The sequence below is a fragment of the Hydra vulgaris genome, chromosome 06 (assembly GCF_038396675.1).
Source record: "Hydra vulgaris chromosome 06, alternate assembly HydraT2T_AEP".
NCBI classification, from domain to species: domain Eukaryota; kingdom Metazoa; phylum Cnidaria; class Hydrozoa; order Anthoathecata; family Hydridae; genus Hydra; species Hydra vulgaris.
Genome location: NC_088925.1, coordinates 37,635,249 through 37,654,198, shown reverse-complemented (window position 1 = coordinate 37,654,198; position 18,950 = coordinate 37,635,249).

The following is an 18,950-nucleotide window of genomic DNA, read 5'->3' as shown; positions in this document are numbered from 1 at the left end:
GCGAGCAAAATATTAAATGTATAAAAAGAAATTGTTATTTTTGTTCAGGCCAATTTTTTCTTACTATTGAATACTTCATAATCTTTATAATTTATCTTAGTAAGCGCGCATTTTTCTAAGATGAGTTATAAAAAATAAGTATTTAAAAATCTTTTGATTGGTTCACTTTGCATTTCTAGATTCGTTTTGGATCTTATGTACTCAGTTTGTTTTGTGCTTGTCCGTCAATTATTGGTTATTTGAAAAAAGGAACAAAGATAGGTTATCTGTCATATTTTCAAATTAATTATATTTTTGAAAAGTCAAATGACTTACCAAGTAAAAAGCCATCTATTTTTGTCAGAAAGTCTAGATCACTGGTAGAGTTTAAAAGATAAATTTTATGCATAGATGCTGTTAAATTGGTTTGGATGGCTAAGCTATTGAGGCTGTGGAATATTATGGCCCAACATTCACAACATACAATGCACATATTCTGATTCATTTATTCTTGTTTTTTGAATGACCGTTTTTTGATATGTCTGCCTTTTCGTATAAAAAGTGTTGAGTCTAAAATTATTGATTTTGGTAAGAAGATGCCACTTGCTCAAACTGTCAAGCGTTTAAGTGAAATATAAGTAGTTCGGATCGAAAAAAAACACCTAAAAAAGGAAACACTGGTGTTAAGAAGAGCAATTTATTAAAACGACTTTTGATTCTTCATTTTGTGAAATTGTACTATTTCAGTTTTTTCTGTACCATGTAAATCAAGTGGTATCATAATGTAAAAAAAATTACAGAAATATGACTCAAACAGAAAAATATTTGTTTATCCATTATGTCATGGTTTTATGTTTTAAAATGAATTTTGTTTATTTATTCAATTAAAAAGCATTTTCGAAGGCATTTTCTTTAGTTTAGCAGTTTATTCAGGAAATGTTTTAAATTTAGATGAGGAAATGTTTGCTACACGATTTGTAGTCAATAATCTTCCGAAAGAAGAAATTTAGTCCAATTTCTGGTATTGCTGGTGTTTCTATTTACTCATTCCAAATGTTTTTTTATTTCGTTACAGAAAATACTTATAGTATTATATATTTCCAACTTCATGTTTTTTCATATATTTTCCTCTTTTTTAGAGTCGAACAAAGAATACACGAATTATTTGAGATATGGTTGAAATTTGGAAAGGAAGTAAAAATCAAATTAGTTTCATTCTAAATTATTGTATATAGTTTTAAAATTTTGAAATAGAAGTATTGCAAGGTTTTTTTTTAGTCTTTTAATTTTTGTGTTCAATTACTTGCCAAGACTAATTTAATTACCGTGTATGATCTTAATAAATAAATGGAAAGAACTTCACAGCGCGATGTTAAACAGTGATACATTGTGCTTTATTGTTCTTTTCAGTGCAAAAATAACATTGTGAAAATGTTTGAAAAACTTTGGAGGACGTTTATCTTACAACGTTTGACCAACGTCGTCAAAATAACGTTGGCTTATGTTTTATTTCTGCCCATATTACAATGTCTAAACAGCAATAAAAAAGACATTTTCTCAACGTCATTTCAGTCAATAATTTAAAGTCTTTTTTTATAAAATTTATGGCTGTTGTAACGCTTTTTCGAAGTCATTTAGCTCATAAGAAACGTTTCTACAACGTCATTTTTACCTCGTTGCAATAACGCTAGCAAAATTACGTTTTTCCGCTGTTTCATTTATAACATCAAACCAATATCTTTCCGACAATACGGAAGACGATGGAACAACGTTGTTTCAACGTAGTTTCTCTAATTGGGTTTATTTGTAAATAAAATATTATGTGAAATGCTATAAAATGCTATAAATGTCACAAATTTTTACTATATAAGTAATGTTAAATATATAAAGTATACAAAAACTCAACAAAAATTTCAACAACCTTTAAAAAATAAATAAAGTTTTAGTATATTTTATTTATCAGTACAATGTTCAAAAATTTTATATATAATTTGACTGTAGAAATAAAGAAATAACGTAATAAATATTAGTATTACAGATCATAATGCCTAAAAACAAGATTAAAAATAAAAATTTTTTGTTAATGGTTTTTCAACCATTTTAAAATGTGCAAGTTTTTTTGTTTTGCAAAATCAAGTTGTGTTTTCGTTAGAATGCTGTCATAGCCTTGATGTTAAAAAAAGCAATGATGTTGCGAAGTCGTTCTAACATTAATCAGACTAATTTTGGTTTAGTGTTAATCAACCAACGTTCTTCCAACGTGGTTTTAATGTTAACATTCAAAACGTTAGATGGTAACGTTTTTCCGACGTTGTTCCATTGTTTGATAGACAAACGTTAGAATAACACAGTCATGTTGATGTTTGGACCTCGTTTGAATTTAATTAACTCGCTTCGCGACCAATTTACAACAACGGCTCGCCGTCTTTTTTTATTGGGTTTTTTTACTTATTAAATCTAATAATTAAACTAATTCGATTATACTAATAAAACAGATTCAACTCTTAAATTATATTTAAAACGATGTTTTATATTTTTTTACGTGTAAAATAATTAATAACCAAAATGTAAAAGGAACTATACATCTGCTCGTGTAGGGGCATTTCTAAGGAGGCTCTGAACAACTTGATAAATATTTTTTTCTGTCATCTTTAGGAACGTAAGCGTCACTACATTGTATATTGTTTTGTAGGTCTTGATTCGACAAAACTGAACTAACTTGTATTGGCTATTCATGTTCATTTCATGCATAACAAAATTGGTTAAAAATAGTTTGATATGTTTTTGATCATATCTTGTAATCAAGCCCATTTCCTATATTTCCTATAGGAAGGCATATCAGTCACGTGAATTTTTCCGTGTGACAATTTCAGAATATAAATATAGGCGAATTTTTCGGCATTCAATTTCAAACCCAATTACCAGTTATATTTCACCGGCAAAAGTTAAAAAATATATATATATATATATATATATATATATATATATATATATATATATATATATACATATATATATATACATATATATATATATATATATATATATATAAATAAATTTATAAATATTTATATTATTTTTTTTTTTTTATTATTTTTTAGTTTTTTTAGGTGCCCCAAGAAGTCCTAACGGTCTTGTCACAGAGCACCGCGGAATATATATACCGATATATATATATATATATATATATATATATATATATATATATATATATATATATATATATATATATATATATATATATATATTTAGATAGATAGATATATTTATAGATATATAGATTGGTAGATAGATAAATATGGTCGGGTTGCATTGTTTACATATTAAGGCGCATGCGCAAAAAACGACAGGCAAAACATTGTAAAGTTTTATTGCAAATTCTTTGTACTTCCATAACGTTTAATGAAGTTAACACTAAGTAAAAGTAAATAAAATGATATCTGCTTTTTCTTCTCCAAATTTTATAAATTTAAATGATGAAGATAAAAGAAATTATTTAAGTAATTTAACATTATACGATGGTGTGGTTTTACCAGCTCCGTTTTCCATTAAAGGTGATTGGAGTAATGACGTTTGTTTACTTCCGATATAACATGGCCAGAAATGTATATCTATCTTATTGAAACGTCAAGTGAGCTTACCAAAGATAAACTTACAGTTTACAAAACGTTGGAAGCCTACAATTTTTAAATAGTTGTGTACAAGATGTTTTTTATTACGAAATAAAGGATACAGAATTTTGCTACACGAAGCGTAAGGTACTAATTTCAATCATAAATACTTTTGTTTTAATATCTTCAGAATTAAATTAAACACATAATTTTGCCATATTTAGGTATTACCTAAATAAAACAGCTTGTACAAGCAAATTATTTGAATTGAAAAGTCTCGTACAAATGTTGAAGCAGCTCCATTAAAATGTATAAATTTTCATCAACCAGTAACAAGAAATATTTTGCCATGTTTTGCAAACGAAAAGAGTTTTTTCAAAATTTACATATACTAGCACCAAAAGCTTTTGTTTTAAAAAGTGTTAGTTGGTGGATTGATGAAGGAAGGAACTGTAGTGATACAGATACTGCAGATGAAAATGAGATCAACTCTACTCCTGAACCGATTACTGCTCTTTTTGAGCCATCGCTTATTAACAATACTCACAATAAAATTTAAAAATATCAAAAGTTTGACTAAGTATATATATGAAATCTTGTTATCAAAGTCAATTTAATGATTTAGAAAATTTGACAAGAACTTAAAGCAAAATTCTGCTTGGAAAATCCACAGGGCTGGACGTATCACTGCATCCATTTCTAAAATGGCAAACAATTTAGATATTAATAACCCTTTGCAAGCCTTTATAAATAAAATAATGCAGTATTCTGACAACTATTGCACTATATGTATATATATATGTACGTCATATACATGTATATATCATATATATATATATATATATATATATATATATATATATATATATATATATATATATATATATATATGTATATATATATATATATATATATATATATATATGATGTATATACATACATATATATATATATACATCAGTGGCAGATCTAGGTCATTGTCCTAGGAGTCGCGATAAAGCATACAAAATTAGTAGTTTTACGTGCTTTATGGATGGCAAAACACGGTACAAAGTTATTTAAACATTGAAGATTAAAAGCAACAAATATAAAAATAAGATAAACAATAAAATGCAAATAAAAGTTGCATCTATACGGTATATACGCAGTAAAGCCTTTGATTGCGCACAATCTTTTACGAATCTGTGTGTTTCCAATGAACCCTTGCTGCCTTTGTTCGCATTATTTATTAACCGTCTTGCAGCATTTAAAAAAAAAATAAAAAGGAGATCAAAACGATTAACTAATTTTTTTTTTTTTTGTCAAACCGTCCACGTTATCTCCTCAATCACACCCTTTCTTTATGTATTTATTGGCAATCTTCGCCCATACCTGTAAACGTACTTTGTTGTTACCTCCAGTGGCAAGAGGGTCGCAGGCCCCCTATAAACCATGTCGTAGGGCCCCAATTTTTTTTTCTATGAAAATGTGTTGTTAAAGAAAAAGATCCATACATTTCATAAGGGGTCCCAAAAATCGTTGTCCCACCCTTAATGGGGGCAAGGGCAACAATTATTGGGCCTCCTTAATGGGAGGAGGTAGTGTACTTCTTTGTAAACTATATTCCATAAAATTTATCTAGCATAGAAATATAAGAATATCAAGTTGCTTTATTGAGGCTTTATCTTAGGATTCTTATATATTTATAGCTACATATATTTATTATATTTTACATCATTTTATGTTCTACAATACCAGTGTTCAAAATAACTTATCCAGCTATCACCACCATTACTTCATCCAACATACCCACTTGTGAAATAGGTATAGTTTTGTTAAGTTTGTCAAACTTCCGTATCCGACCAATTACTCTTTCAACATGAATTCTCAAATTAGATAGTTTGCAGGAATGATCAACTTCGTGTGTTGATAACTGCAATTTTTTATGTGCAAAACTAGGTGCTTGTAACACTGCTCCTCTCACTACAAGTTCTTTTACAATTGCAAAAAGTCGATCAATTTATTTAATATCGCCTGTTTCTATATTGTCTAAAAAACCACAGTCGTTTGTTAATTGCATATCTGATACTCTTCCTCCCCAACCATTTGAATTATAAGAAATTGCTCCACGAGGAGCAATCGCAATCAAATATTTTATGGTATTATGATGTTAATAATTTGAACAAGTCTGAGCTCTTGCTTGCAAGTTAAATGGTCTTTGAATAAAAATCTCTATGCAATCAATAATTCATGTTGTTTTTGGTAATTTTAAAAACACTTAGGCAAATTTTTACGCAAGGCTTCTTTACTAGGCTAAACAATAAAATCTACTAACAACTCTCCTAACTTTTGCAACTACGATCTGTAAATTTTAGATACTATTTCAGGTTTGAGATAAAATCTATAAGCAATATCTTTGTTATAAAAAAGCCATCTTTAACTTTGTTAATACTATTAATAAAAATTCTTCAATCGATAATATTTTAAGTTGTTTAACATTAAAAGTAAGTTTTTAAGTTGTTTAACATTAAAAGTAAGTTGTTTAACATTAATTACTGACAAAACAAATTTAAAAATAGCTGTATTTATACCAGTGTAGAACATAAACGTTTTTCCTGATTTCTTTATATTTGTAAAACCAAAATTTGTTCTAGATTTGTTCAAACTGTAACTTTTGAGTTTACATTTAAGAATTTTTTGTGATTTCACTTTTACTTTTACCAAGAAAATATAAAAGTAATTAGAAATACTTTTAACTAATAATTAAAAAAAATAAAAATAAAAAAATGAAAATCTACTACATTTAAAAGATCAGTATTGTTGTCATCTTGATAAGTTTTATTCATATTTTTATTGTCATTGTGTTTTAGTAATTTCTAATATGATATATTTTTTTGTCTCAGCCATTGTGATGTAACTTGATTTTGAAAAGTATCACTAGTTTTTTTAAAGAAAAATATGCTAGGAACATAGGAAGGGCTTGTACAATCATTTGACTTCTTTCCTAACAAAAAAAAACCTGAAAGTTATAAATATAGCAAGTCGTTTACAAAATCTATTTTAAATAATTATACTTCTTCATAACATTAAAAATTACATAATGTAAAAAATTACCATCATAAAAAAGAATATATCATTATAAAAATGAACACTGCATAATTTCGCTTTTTTTTTTTTTTTTTTTTTTTTTTTTAATCTCTACAAATTCCTAATATATAACAGAATCTTTACAGAGTAAGTAAAATTAAAAAAAAAATCACAAAGTTACGTTATATAAAAAATTTATGAAACAAAAATTTAAAGTATTAGAAATTACTTCAAAGAACGCGGAAAACTTGAAGTAGACCGACGGTCTTGTCATCAGAAAACCGCTATGCGTTACTAATATTTTTGGATACTTCAATTTAAAATAAGTTTATACTTAAAAAAAGATATTATCAGTTTTCGGCAGAATGAAAATAAAAATCTAAAATGCAAAAAACGAAGAATGCAGACAAAAAGAAGTTTTTAATGCACATACAAGTAGTTTTTTCTGTGTTTAGCGATAATTTGTTAGATTTTAATCAACTATTTATTTTTTTAAGTTCAATATTTGTAGTTTATTAAAGTTCTGTAATTGATGAGGATGCATAAAATAAATTAGTGTCGTCTGCAAACATTATGACAATTTACTTGAGGCTTAAGGAAGATCGTTTATGTATATTAAAAACAAAAGACGTGCAAGAATGAAACCTCGGGGGACACCGCATTTTATTTTGATTCTTAAAATTTTTTTTCATGAACAATAACGCATTGTTTTCTGCCTGGTTAAAAAAATTTTAAACCAGTATTTTTGCAACACCTTTTATCCCATACTTTTTGATTTTCCTAATTAAGATAGCGTGACCTACTGAGTCAAACACCTCAGATAAATAAACAAAGACTCCAAGGACTTATTTTTTGTTTTCAAAGCAGACATTTATATTATTTATAAGATCAAGAGTTGCGTGTTCGGTTGAATGTTGCTTTTGGAAGTCAAATTGATTTTCATTTAAGATTTTGTTATTTGTTAGATACTATATATATACAGTTTATTATATATTACTCCCTTCAAAAAATTTAAAAATACAGGAAAAACTGAGATAATTCTGTAATTATTTAGTGAAAATAAATCTCCGGTTTTTAATATTGGTATTAACTTAGCTATTTTTAATTTATTCGGTACAGATCCTGTAATAATTGAAGATTTAAATTTTTCTTTTTATCAGAAATATTGGTTTGTGATATAGGTTTCAAAAGAGATAACAGGGCATTGAATTTTCAAACCATCAAGGCTACTCTTAATAGTGTACACAAATAGTTTATATATATAAGAAACTGACATTTAAAATAAATTATACAATAATCTTATGACTTTAAAAAAATATGTATCAGCTGGGAGATGCTTTAAAAAAAATTAACATCTTAACTTTTTTGTTTAATAAAATTAATCTAAATAAATAAATTAGCAAATAATAATTTAAAAATTTTTAAAACCTTCTAATAATAAACATACTGCTAATACAGAGAAATTAAAAAAAAAACGTTGTAAACCTTTTTTGCAAACTTCAATATTATTTCTTTCAAAAATTTATTAGTATAAGTTTTTAAAAATCTCACAAAACTTTACAATATTTTGTTCCCCTATACCACATAAATACATCATCTGATAAATCTAAAATAAAAATGTAAACAATAAGTAAATAAATAAGAAAAATTTTACATACAAAAAATGGAAATCGATGTACCGTATAGAGAAAAGTTGTTGTGATTTACCAGAGTAGTAGGTTTTGAATATCATTATTTTATGTTAGCTTTTAGAAAATATTTTATGCTGGTACATCATGATTCCAAAATATTTATACTAAAATCACGTAATGAACAGCAATAAAGACAAAAAATCAAATTGAGATAAAACCAATTGTACTTATGACAAAACAATTTGTCTTGGTTTTTAGTTTATAAAGTAATTTGTAACAAAATAATTTGTATTGGCTTTAAGTTTTTAGTTTTATAAAACAAGATGTATATATGGCAAAATAATTTGTCTTTTTGTGAAAAATTTGGTGAATAATTATAGTGAATAATTTGGCTTTTAGTGAATGATTAAAAGCAGTGAGATCTAATAATGAAATTTTCTACTTATTATCTTTAACAATAGACACCAACGTGAAGGTAAGCCAGATGTCTATCAACTCAAAAGTTAACAAAAAAACAACATCACAACAACAAAACACAACAATAGCACACACCATAAGTTAATATAAAATGCATATGACTTAACTTAAGTAACATAACATTGATATATAACAGAACATAAGTAACAATATTATCCAAAATGTTATTAAAATACATTATCGTGTATTTTCAAATTAATTAATAATAAAGACTTAAAAACACCTTGATCTAAAGCGATAACAGTTTGACACTAAACAATGCCGTGTAACCCTCTGCTATAAGCACATCACTTGGCTGGCAAAGTTGACAATTCTTGCTCTACACGTTTATCAAGTCACAGCACTTTGAAAACATGGAAACAACATAATATAAAAATATGTGCCAACTATAAACACTATATATATATACATATATATATATATATATATATATATATATATATATATATATATATATATATATATATATTTAACCTTAAATAAACATATTTAAACACATTTATAAAACAATTGTATAACACATATTACCACATACACAAACAATAAAAAAACATTTTACATTATTTTAAAAATACATTGATAAAACAGCTATAAAGCACATATTACCACATACACATGCTAATTTAAAAAGCATATATTCAATCAATAAAAATATTTAACTTGAATTGTGCATAAAAAAAATGCATAAAAACAATTAGACCTCATCCATACCTTTATTTTCCTTCTAAAAAATAAAGGCTCAATAAAAACAAAACTGCTAAAAAGAAAATAAAGCTAAAAGAAAAACTGAAATAAACAAAATGCAAACTATTTAAAAAATTTAAAGGAGTGGTCCTTTCTACTTTATATCTAATAAAATGTTATATATAAATTGCTAAATTATTTTCTATACTTACTTCAATTATAATATGATCTTAACGATGATTATTAATCCTCATATGATTCTTTTATGTAATATTTCTAAACTAATAAAAATAACTAAATTCCAAAAAGTTTTGAGTTTTAACTCTTTCAAACTCAGTAAAGTCTGTTAACTAATTAAAACTACTTTAAAAACGAAAGCGAAACGATGTTGAACGATAAGCGTTGACTCAAGCAATAATATTATGATAACTATTTAATCTACTCTGTTAGCTGACCTGAACCTATACAAAACTATAACTTATAATTTATAGCTGTATAGACTATAATCTATACAGATTGCCTATATGTAGTCTATATAATTGTACTGTAAAATTTATATAATAGTTAATATATACTTATATAGTACTTATATAGGCCTATTAAGTCAATAAATATAGTTATATATGATTATCTGATATTGTTTGTTAATAATAATTTATTATTTTTATCATGAGGTGCATTCAAAAAATAAAAGTTTACAGTTTTACAAAAAAGTAATTTCATTTTAAATTTAGTAAAAGTTTAACAATCTATGCTTTAAATCTTTTTTTAAATACCTTCGCAACTCCAAAAACTAAATTGTATACTCAGTTTTTTGATTCCTATAATTATTTTTAAAGAAAGCAAAAAGAAATCTATTGACGTTAGAGAGTAATATAAGTTATAATCATTAGCAAACGCTATAGCTTTAAGATTGTTTCAGAAAGCTGTTAAAATAAATTTAAAATTTATAAAAATATAGCTTTTATTTTCAAAACAATTGAGGAAAAAGATAAAAAATTTGGCGCTCACATCATATGTTTTTAGAAACTCAGAGTTATGGCTTATTAGCAACATTGATCTACATATATGAGATCTGAAATTAAAGAATGTTTACACGCCTAATAAAATAAAAAAGTTAACTTGGCAGTTGACAGTCGTAACAGCAGCAAGTGATGGGAAAGATTTAGTTATCATGGAATTTATACGTTTTTTTTTTTAAATAAAAAAAAACTAGATTTTTAGCAAATAATAATGCTTAGTCTATTATTCAAAAAATAATCTAATTTTTGTTAAAATGGCTTTACACTTAATTAAATTGATTATTGACGTTTCTATTTTCAAAATGTCTGCATTCAAATTTTGAAAATGTCAACATTTCAACTTGTTGGCATTTCAAATTTTAAAACGTCGACATTTCAAATCGCTTTAATCTTTATAGCAACCGCCTTGTTTTTAAATTTCTTAGTAAAATAATAAAAAAACAAAAGTAATTTGTTGTAAGGAAAGTTATTTTTTGTAAACTAATACTTACATTTAATAGAATAAATCTCCTACATTTAATGTGTATGAAAGAATTTATGGGGGTTATATGTAACAGATAAAATTAGTTTTTGTTTTGTGCACTATTATTTCCAAAGTATATTCAGTTTCAAAGTATATCCATATTTAGTTATTGCATAATGCATATTCAGAAAAACTTAATAAACACATTTTTTTTTAAATCTCTTTTGTACAAAAATATTATCTTTCTTAAGCTCGTCTTTCTTGTATTTACATTTGTCGCACATGCGCTATATTACATATTCATATTTGTAACTTCGAGGTCCACTTTGATTATACTTATCATAATAATATAACTTCGAAGACACTTGCATACCTAACTAAATATGATATTTAATGCTTAGGTCAAAGTTTTGTTAGTGTCAAAAAATGGATTTCTGAGGCAAAGAAATTTTTGATTTAATATCCCGCCATTTAAAAGTTAAGGGTATAAAGAGTATAAACTTTAGTTATAGAGTTTTGGATTTTCAAAAGAAAACAAGGCCTTATTGCTTTTAAATATTTATCTTTAGTCATTAAATATGGTGGAGAGTTGTCACCACATTTAAAGAATATCTTAAAATACAAGACATCGTTGAGTGAATCCCCGGTTCCTTTTCTTGTTAATTTATTATTTGTATTTAAATTAACTAAAATTTTTTCATGGGTTATTTGTATCCTAGTATCTGTATGTAACACATTTAATATTTGTATGTAGCACATTTAATATTTGTATGTAACACATTTATTATTTTTATGTAACACATTTAATATTTGAATGTAACACATTTAGTATTTGTATGTAACACATTTAATATTTGTATGTAACACATTTAATATTTGTATGTAACACATTTAATATTTGTATGTAACACATTTAATACTTGTATGTAACACATTTAATATTTATATGTAACACATTTGTAACTTTAATAAGGATAGTTTTAAATAATATTTAAACTATTTTAACTTCATTTAACAAGATTTTATAATTTTTAATGCGCTGTTTATTTGAAATAGTTTATGCTAAAAAATAATATTTTTGAGTTACTATACGGGGTGTTATTTTGTTTTAAATATAACACTTTAGTTTTAATACAAATTTTAAATTATATTAAAAAAATATTTAATAGACAGAGGTTTTTGTATAACAATTGTATTAGGTTGTTGTTAATTAATTTTTTTCAATCAAACGATAAAATCTCGAATACAAATTATACGATAAAACCATTTGACATCAACTATTTGATTGTGAAAATGTTAAGGATTTAATCAAACTTATTATACTTTCTCTGTCTTGGAGATAAATCTTTATTGTATGCAATTTAATCAAATTATTTTCGTCACTCTGATTTAATTTGCTATTAATTATTAACGTCGTCAACATAATTATTTTTTATAATTTTTACAAAAAAATTATTTAAAAATGTAATTTATAAGATTAATTTCATATTAAAACTAAGAACTCAATTCGGTAGTGTGGACATTTTTTGTGCATATATTAAAATGCTATTGTTACTTTCAATTTAAAAAAATCTCGTATATTTTTTGTTTTGCTTTTTATTCAAAACAAGTTTATTCTCCTGAAAATTAGGAACAATTTAAAAAATATTTTCTTATAATTTTTCAATTACTCAATAAAATAGAATAAATAGATAGCAGCTCCGCTTACTCAAAAATAAAATTACTTTTTAATACTTAAACAAGGTATATGAAATATCAATATTGGTATAATTAGTTTACAAACAACTCAGAGCTAAAATATAAGGGGCATTTATTTATTATTTGATTAATACTGTTTGCCAGCTGTATGATAGTTATAAGCTGGGTTTTATATAACTAATATAGTAGTATCTAGTATTATTAATTTACAATTAATTAAAATTGGTGCAATTGATAAAATAAAAAATAATCTATTATAGATATTATCTTCATTGTTATCTATTTCGTTTACTTTCTTTACTCTTCTTATATTTAATAAAAAAACGATATTTATTTCTGATTTGTTAAAACACTTAATTCATCAAAAAGATTCTGAATAATGAAACATATGAAAACAAAATTTTCTTTTTGTGCTTTATTTTAATTTATATCATAAATTAGTTATAAAAGTAAGTTATACAGTTACTTACGTGGATGGATTTAAAAACTTTAAAAACCCCGGTTACCTATCAACTAATAAAGAAAGTGTTTTTACACCAGGTGGCTGAATCATAATTTGGAGTCAAGAAGACCTTCATAACTATTTAAATCTGAGAATTTTAAACAAGTTTGTATTAAACATGAATATGCTTTATTATTCGTTTGTTCAACTTGAATGTGTTTTGATTTAAAAGATACCCAGCTAGCATTGAAATACGGTACCGTACGGGGTCCATTTGGTCGTCAACTGGATTTCATTTGGAAAGTTTTCCAACATACCACCGGATTTTGGTCGCGTTTTCCTTATGGGGCCCATATGAGTTTGCCAGCCGGGTATCCCATATAAGTCCTAACCATATTCTATGTATAAAAACCATACGGAACTAATATGGGTTTGTTACTGGAACCCATATGGGAAGTTATTCGGGATCCCGTTGCATTTTTTTTTAAGTTTTTAATTGTTCCTCAATATTGTAGATATATATAAATATATATATATATATATATATATATATATATATATATATATATATATATATATTTATATACATATATATATATATATATATATATATATATATATATATATATATTATTAGTCTATATATATATATATATATATATATATATATATATATATATATATATATATATATATATATATATATATATATATATATATATATTATATATATATATATATATTAGTAGTCTTTTTTATAAGATAACATAGGGTTACTTTGACATGTTAATGTTAACAAATGCTGTAGCCAGATGTTAAATAACAAATATAACTATTTTTAACGAATAATAGTAAGTGTAAATAACAAAACAATACGTAAACATAAGTTAAACTAACTTATCGATATCTATCTCAATAACAACTTTTCTGAGACATTGAGTCAATTAAGTGTTGTAAAGCTTAGCAGTTTGACAATACAAAGAAACAAAAATTTAAATAATAAATTAATGTACTTTTTAAAGTAGACACAAATAGCACTAAAGTTAACTAATATCTTTCCAACAGTGATATTTAAGTTTATGTTAAGTAAAATTAGAAGTAAAAAAATTGATTTTCGTAATGTCGATGAAAACTGAAATAAGGAATTATTTGAAGAACAAAAACTGAAATAGAATTGAATATCAATATCAGAAGTATAAATAAAAGTTAAATTATTTAACACTACTGAACAAAAATTATTGAATTCAAAACTAAAATTTAATAAAAAAAAATTTTTATGACAATTTATTTATACTTCCTTTATTGTTGCAGCAAATGTCTGACCACCAATCTGGTCACGCGCTGTTTGGCTTGTTTGTTATGCTTTCATAACTAAAGAATAAATGTATCATTGACCTGAGACATTGACATAACCTCTGGCGTGGTGTTAATACACCCGTAAGCACCCGTAACCTATACATTCTATACATACACCCGTAACCTATACATTCTACGATCTAGTGCAATTATCTGTCCGCTTTCTTTATGCTATCTTTTTAACTTGACTTTTAACTTTCGCTCTAACTTTTTTCGTTCTTCATAATCTCACTTACCCTTGATCAGCAAAGCGTGTAATGATTCTCTTTAGTAAACTGAACTTGTCTTTGCTGGGCCAGGTATATGGCCTCTATATGGCAGTTAGCCTGAGGAAGTTAAACCCCAATACCTCTCATTAGAAATAAGAGTTTTTATAAAACTAAACAAGAATAATTGATTGAAATGCAAGCGTATATTTTCTCGCATTTTCAAAAAAGTTCTAATTTCATTTTAGTTGAATTGTTAAATGACTGTTTTAAATTTATTGTTTGATTACACAGATCAACAACAACAACAAAATTACTGTCTAAATCTTTAGTATTTGGGGTAAAATCCCTAATTTTGTCAACAACAAAAAAAAGATTTATTCAAAAGTTTGTCAACCTGGGTTTTAAAAGAAGCATATTTTTATAGAGAGTTGAAAAATAATATTCGGTTGTAATAAAAATAAGTACTTTTTATATTATTGCTGAGAATTACTGTGTTCAAAGTTTTTCAAGAGTTTTTAGCATTTTTTCACATAATTTTTTCTCAATAAATTTTAAGAAAAAGTATTTATGTTTTCTAAAATCTCTATGAAAATAAATTTTGAGAACCAGGCTGACATATTTTTGAAAAAAATTTTTTTTGATAATATTAGGGATTACACCCCAAATTTTAATGATTTGAACCCAAATGGTAAAAAATGAGTTGTATATTTGAAATTAAAACAAGAAATGCTATACAAAAAACAAATTGTTTGCTCGGCACCAGAAAACAAATTTTATGTTGTTGACCTGGGTAATTTATATTGTTTTATATCATATTAAGAAATTGCTTTAATATTGTTGTCTTGAAACTTTGATAATGATACTCAATAAGTTAATATCCTGTTAAAAACTTCCAAAGAAACCTTGATAGAAGTGAAATATTCACTGAACTATTTTCATGAACTGAAATAAGAAGTAGTATTATTGAAATCATAAGAACTTAACTGAAATTAATTTTAAGAGAACTGATTTAAAACTGAAATCGGAACTATTTCATGATTAAAATTAGAATTAGAAACTAAATCAACGCCACAAGAACTGAATAGAAACTGAAATAGAAATTATATCTCAAACTTAAATATCACTGCTTTCAAATTATAATATTTCATTACATTTTCATGGCAATTTTACAACTTTTTAATGCTGCTAATTTTAAAAACAAAAATATAGGCTGGTGCTAGTATATATTTAAAAGGTTTACTCTCTTTTGTTAGCCAAAACTACAATAATAATTTCACCTCTCATAATGTGAATTAACATTTCTAGCACAAAACATACTTATGTCAGTGTTACCTTTATATAAAGCATAACATTGACATTTGCGCACCAACAACAAAATCTATTATCTAATAATAATTTTACAAAACTAATTAAATTTTTTATCAATTTACAGCAGCAATATCATTGGTAAACTTGAAAAATGTTTCAAAAAATAATTTTGTCACATCAAAAGAAAATATATATTTTCTAAAGATGGGTCAATGTTACTTCACTATACCTGAGTTGGAGGTTTCTTAGTTGCTTTGTTAGCTCACCTGAAATTTATAATATATGAATGTTTGTGCTCTGTCTAAAACTCTAACATGGTGATAAATTAACTCTTAGTTACTCTTTGATGTTTGTGTTCTGTCTGAACCTTCTGGTGTTGTGTTCATTCACCAGTAAGCTACTATATGTATGTTTGTGTTCTGTCTGAACCTCTGGCACCACGATTGCTCACCTGTAAGTTACCATATTTATATTGATGTTCTGCTTAAATTTCTGATGCAGTTTGAGCTCAACTCAGTGATACCAACTAGTTACTCCAGCTATATTACTTACGCTTATCTAAATCTCTAGTATCCTATTAGATGTTTTGTTTTTGCTAATGCATTTCCAATATCCTTTTAGATATTCTTATCAGAGTTTTAATGTAATGCTTACAAGGAGTAACTTCTTCTAACTACTCCAGGTCATGTCAGATTCATAATCATCACAATCACCCTGCTACTGGTATCAAGTAACCTACCTCTACTTGCCCCATTACCTGCTGCTTTTTAGGGTTTGCTTCTTTTAGGCAAAAGCTAGGAAAAACAAACTACGAATTAAAATTCCCCTGTATTGGGGCTCTTGGTTAAGCAAAGGGAAGATATGATGTCTCAATAAAAATACTCATCTTGATGTTAACTGCATCCAGATAAAATTCTCTTTCCTTGGGGCTCTTGGTTAAGTAAAGACTAGAGATTTTTTAGAGTTTTTTAAGGTTATCATTTCTTTCTAACCACAGTATTAAAGTCATCGTTAAAGACCAATACTCTTCTTCATTTCAAGTAACTACTGGGGTACCTCAAGATTCTATCCTTGGTTCTGTTTTGTTACTTATCTACATCAATGGTCTTTCTGACTTGCGGATGACTTAACTTTATACTCCTGTCTGGATAAAAAGTCTACTCTTTTTGATTGCTTAGAAAAGGCAAACGACATTGAATTTAATCTCACTTCTGTAACAGATTGGGACTTGCAGTGGCTTGGAAATTTTGACTCCAACAAAACTCAGTTATTTACAGCAAACAACCCCATTAATACTGCTGAAATTCCTATATTATTAAACGGCAACCCTCTCATTGAGTTCCCTTCTTTACGTTTATTTTTGGATTTCTTTCACTACTAACGCCTCATGGAAAACATATATACTAATGATGCAAAGTTAGCATATGCTAAGGTTGATTCTTTTTATCGCGCTCACTGTTAGCTTACTCCTTATTCCGTTCTCTACCTCTAAAAAATCTGTTTTTGTGCTTGTATAAAATACTGTTACATTGTTTGGGCTGGTTTTTTAAATGATGCTCTTTCTCTTTAAGACAAGGTCCAAAAATTTATTGCAAATGCAATTGACACCTGCTTTATCTGCTAAGCTTGAGCTTCTTTTCCATTGTAGTAAATTTGTATCTCTTTCTCTTTCTCTACAAATACTATCATGGTCACTGCTCAAGGAGCTAACATCTCTGGTTCCATCAGCCAAAACTCATTCTGATTTGACTTGTCATTCAGCATGGTCAGATCCTTTGACTGTAACATACCTGCTTGCTCTAAAAACTTTTACTTGTTTAGTTTTTTTCCTCACATTTAAACCCTTTTGAACTTTCTCCTATCCTCATATTTTCCTGATTCATTTAACCTACAACTTTTTAAGTCTTCTGTCATCTGTTTCCTTGCTATTTCACTCTGTTCTTTATTTTCTAGTAACTCAAAACATAGTTGTGGTTGCTTGCTTCCTTGTTAGAATTAAATCGTCTTTAAAAAAAAAAAAAAATCGAAGAAATTACAGTGTACATTTATTTGCTTTAAATTTGAAATTGAATTGATATGATTATAACATGTTATTATATAAAAACAATTAACATTTAAAAGTTTAGAAATGTACATTAGATTATTTTTGTTTTTTGTGTGCAGAGACATTACAATGCACTAAACTCTATATAATATATATATTCCTTTATCATAGCTTCATCTCATCTTCCTCAGTATTGCTTTTCCATCACCTGAATGTCCTTATATTTGGACAGAAAAATTTGAGATAAGTGTAAGCAGTGCAGTTTCGGTGACATTCTGCAGCCCTTCTCGTGATTACTTCTCGTGATTACTTCTCGTGATTACTTCTCGTGATTACTTCTCGTGATTACTTCTCGTGATTACTTCTCGTGATTACTTCTCGTGATTACTTCTCGTGATTACTTCTCGTGATTACTTCTCGTGATTACTTCTCGTGATTACTTCTCGTGATTACTTCTCGTGATTACTTCTCGTGATTACTTCTCGTGATTACTTCTCGTGATTACTTCTCGTGATTACTTCTCGTGATTACTTCTCGTGATTACTTCTCGTGATTACTTCTCGTGATTACTTCTTGTGATTACTTCTCGTGATTACTTCTCGTGATTACTTCTCGTGATTACTTTTCGTGATTACTTCTCGTGATTACTTCTCGTGATTACTTCTCGTGATTACTTCTCGTGATTACTTCTCGTGATTACTTCTCGTGATTACTTCCCGTGATTACTTCTCGTGATTACTTCTCGTGATTACTTCTCGTGATTACTTCTCGTGATTACTTCTCGTGATTACTTCTCGTGATTACTTCTCGTGATTACTTCTCGTGATTACTTTTCGTGATTACTTCTCGTGATTACTTCTCGTGATTACTTCTCGTGATTACTTCTCGTGATTACTTCTCGTGATTACTTCTCGTGATTACTTCTCGTGATTACTTCTCGTGATTACTTCTCGTGATTAC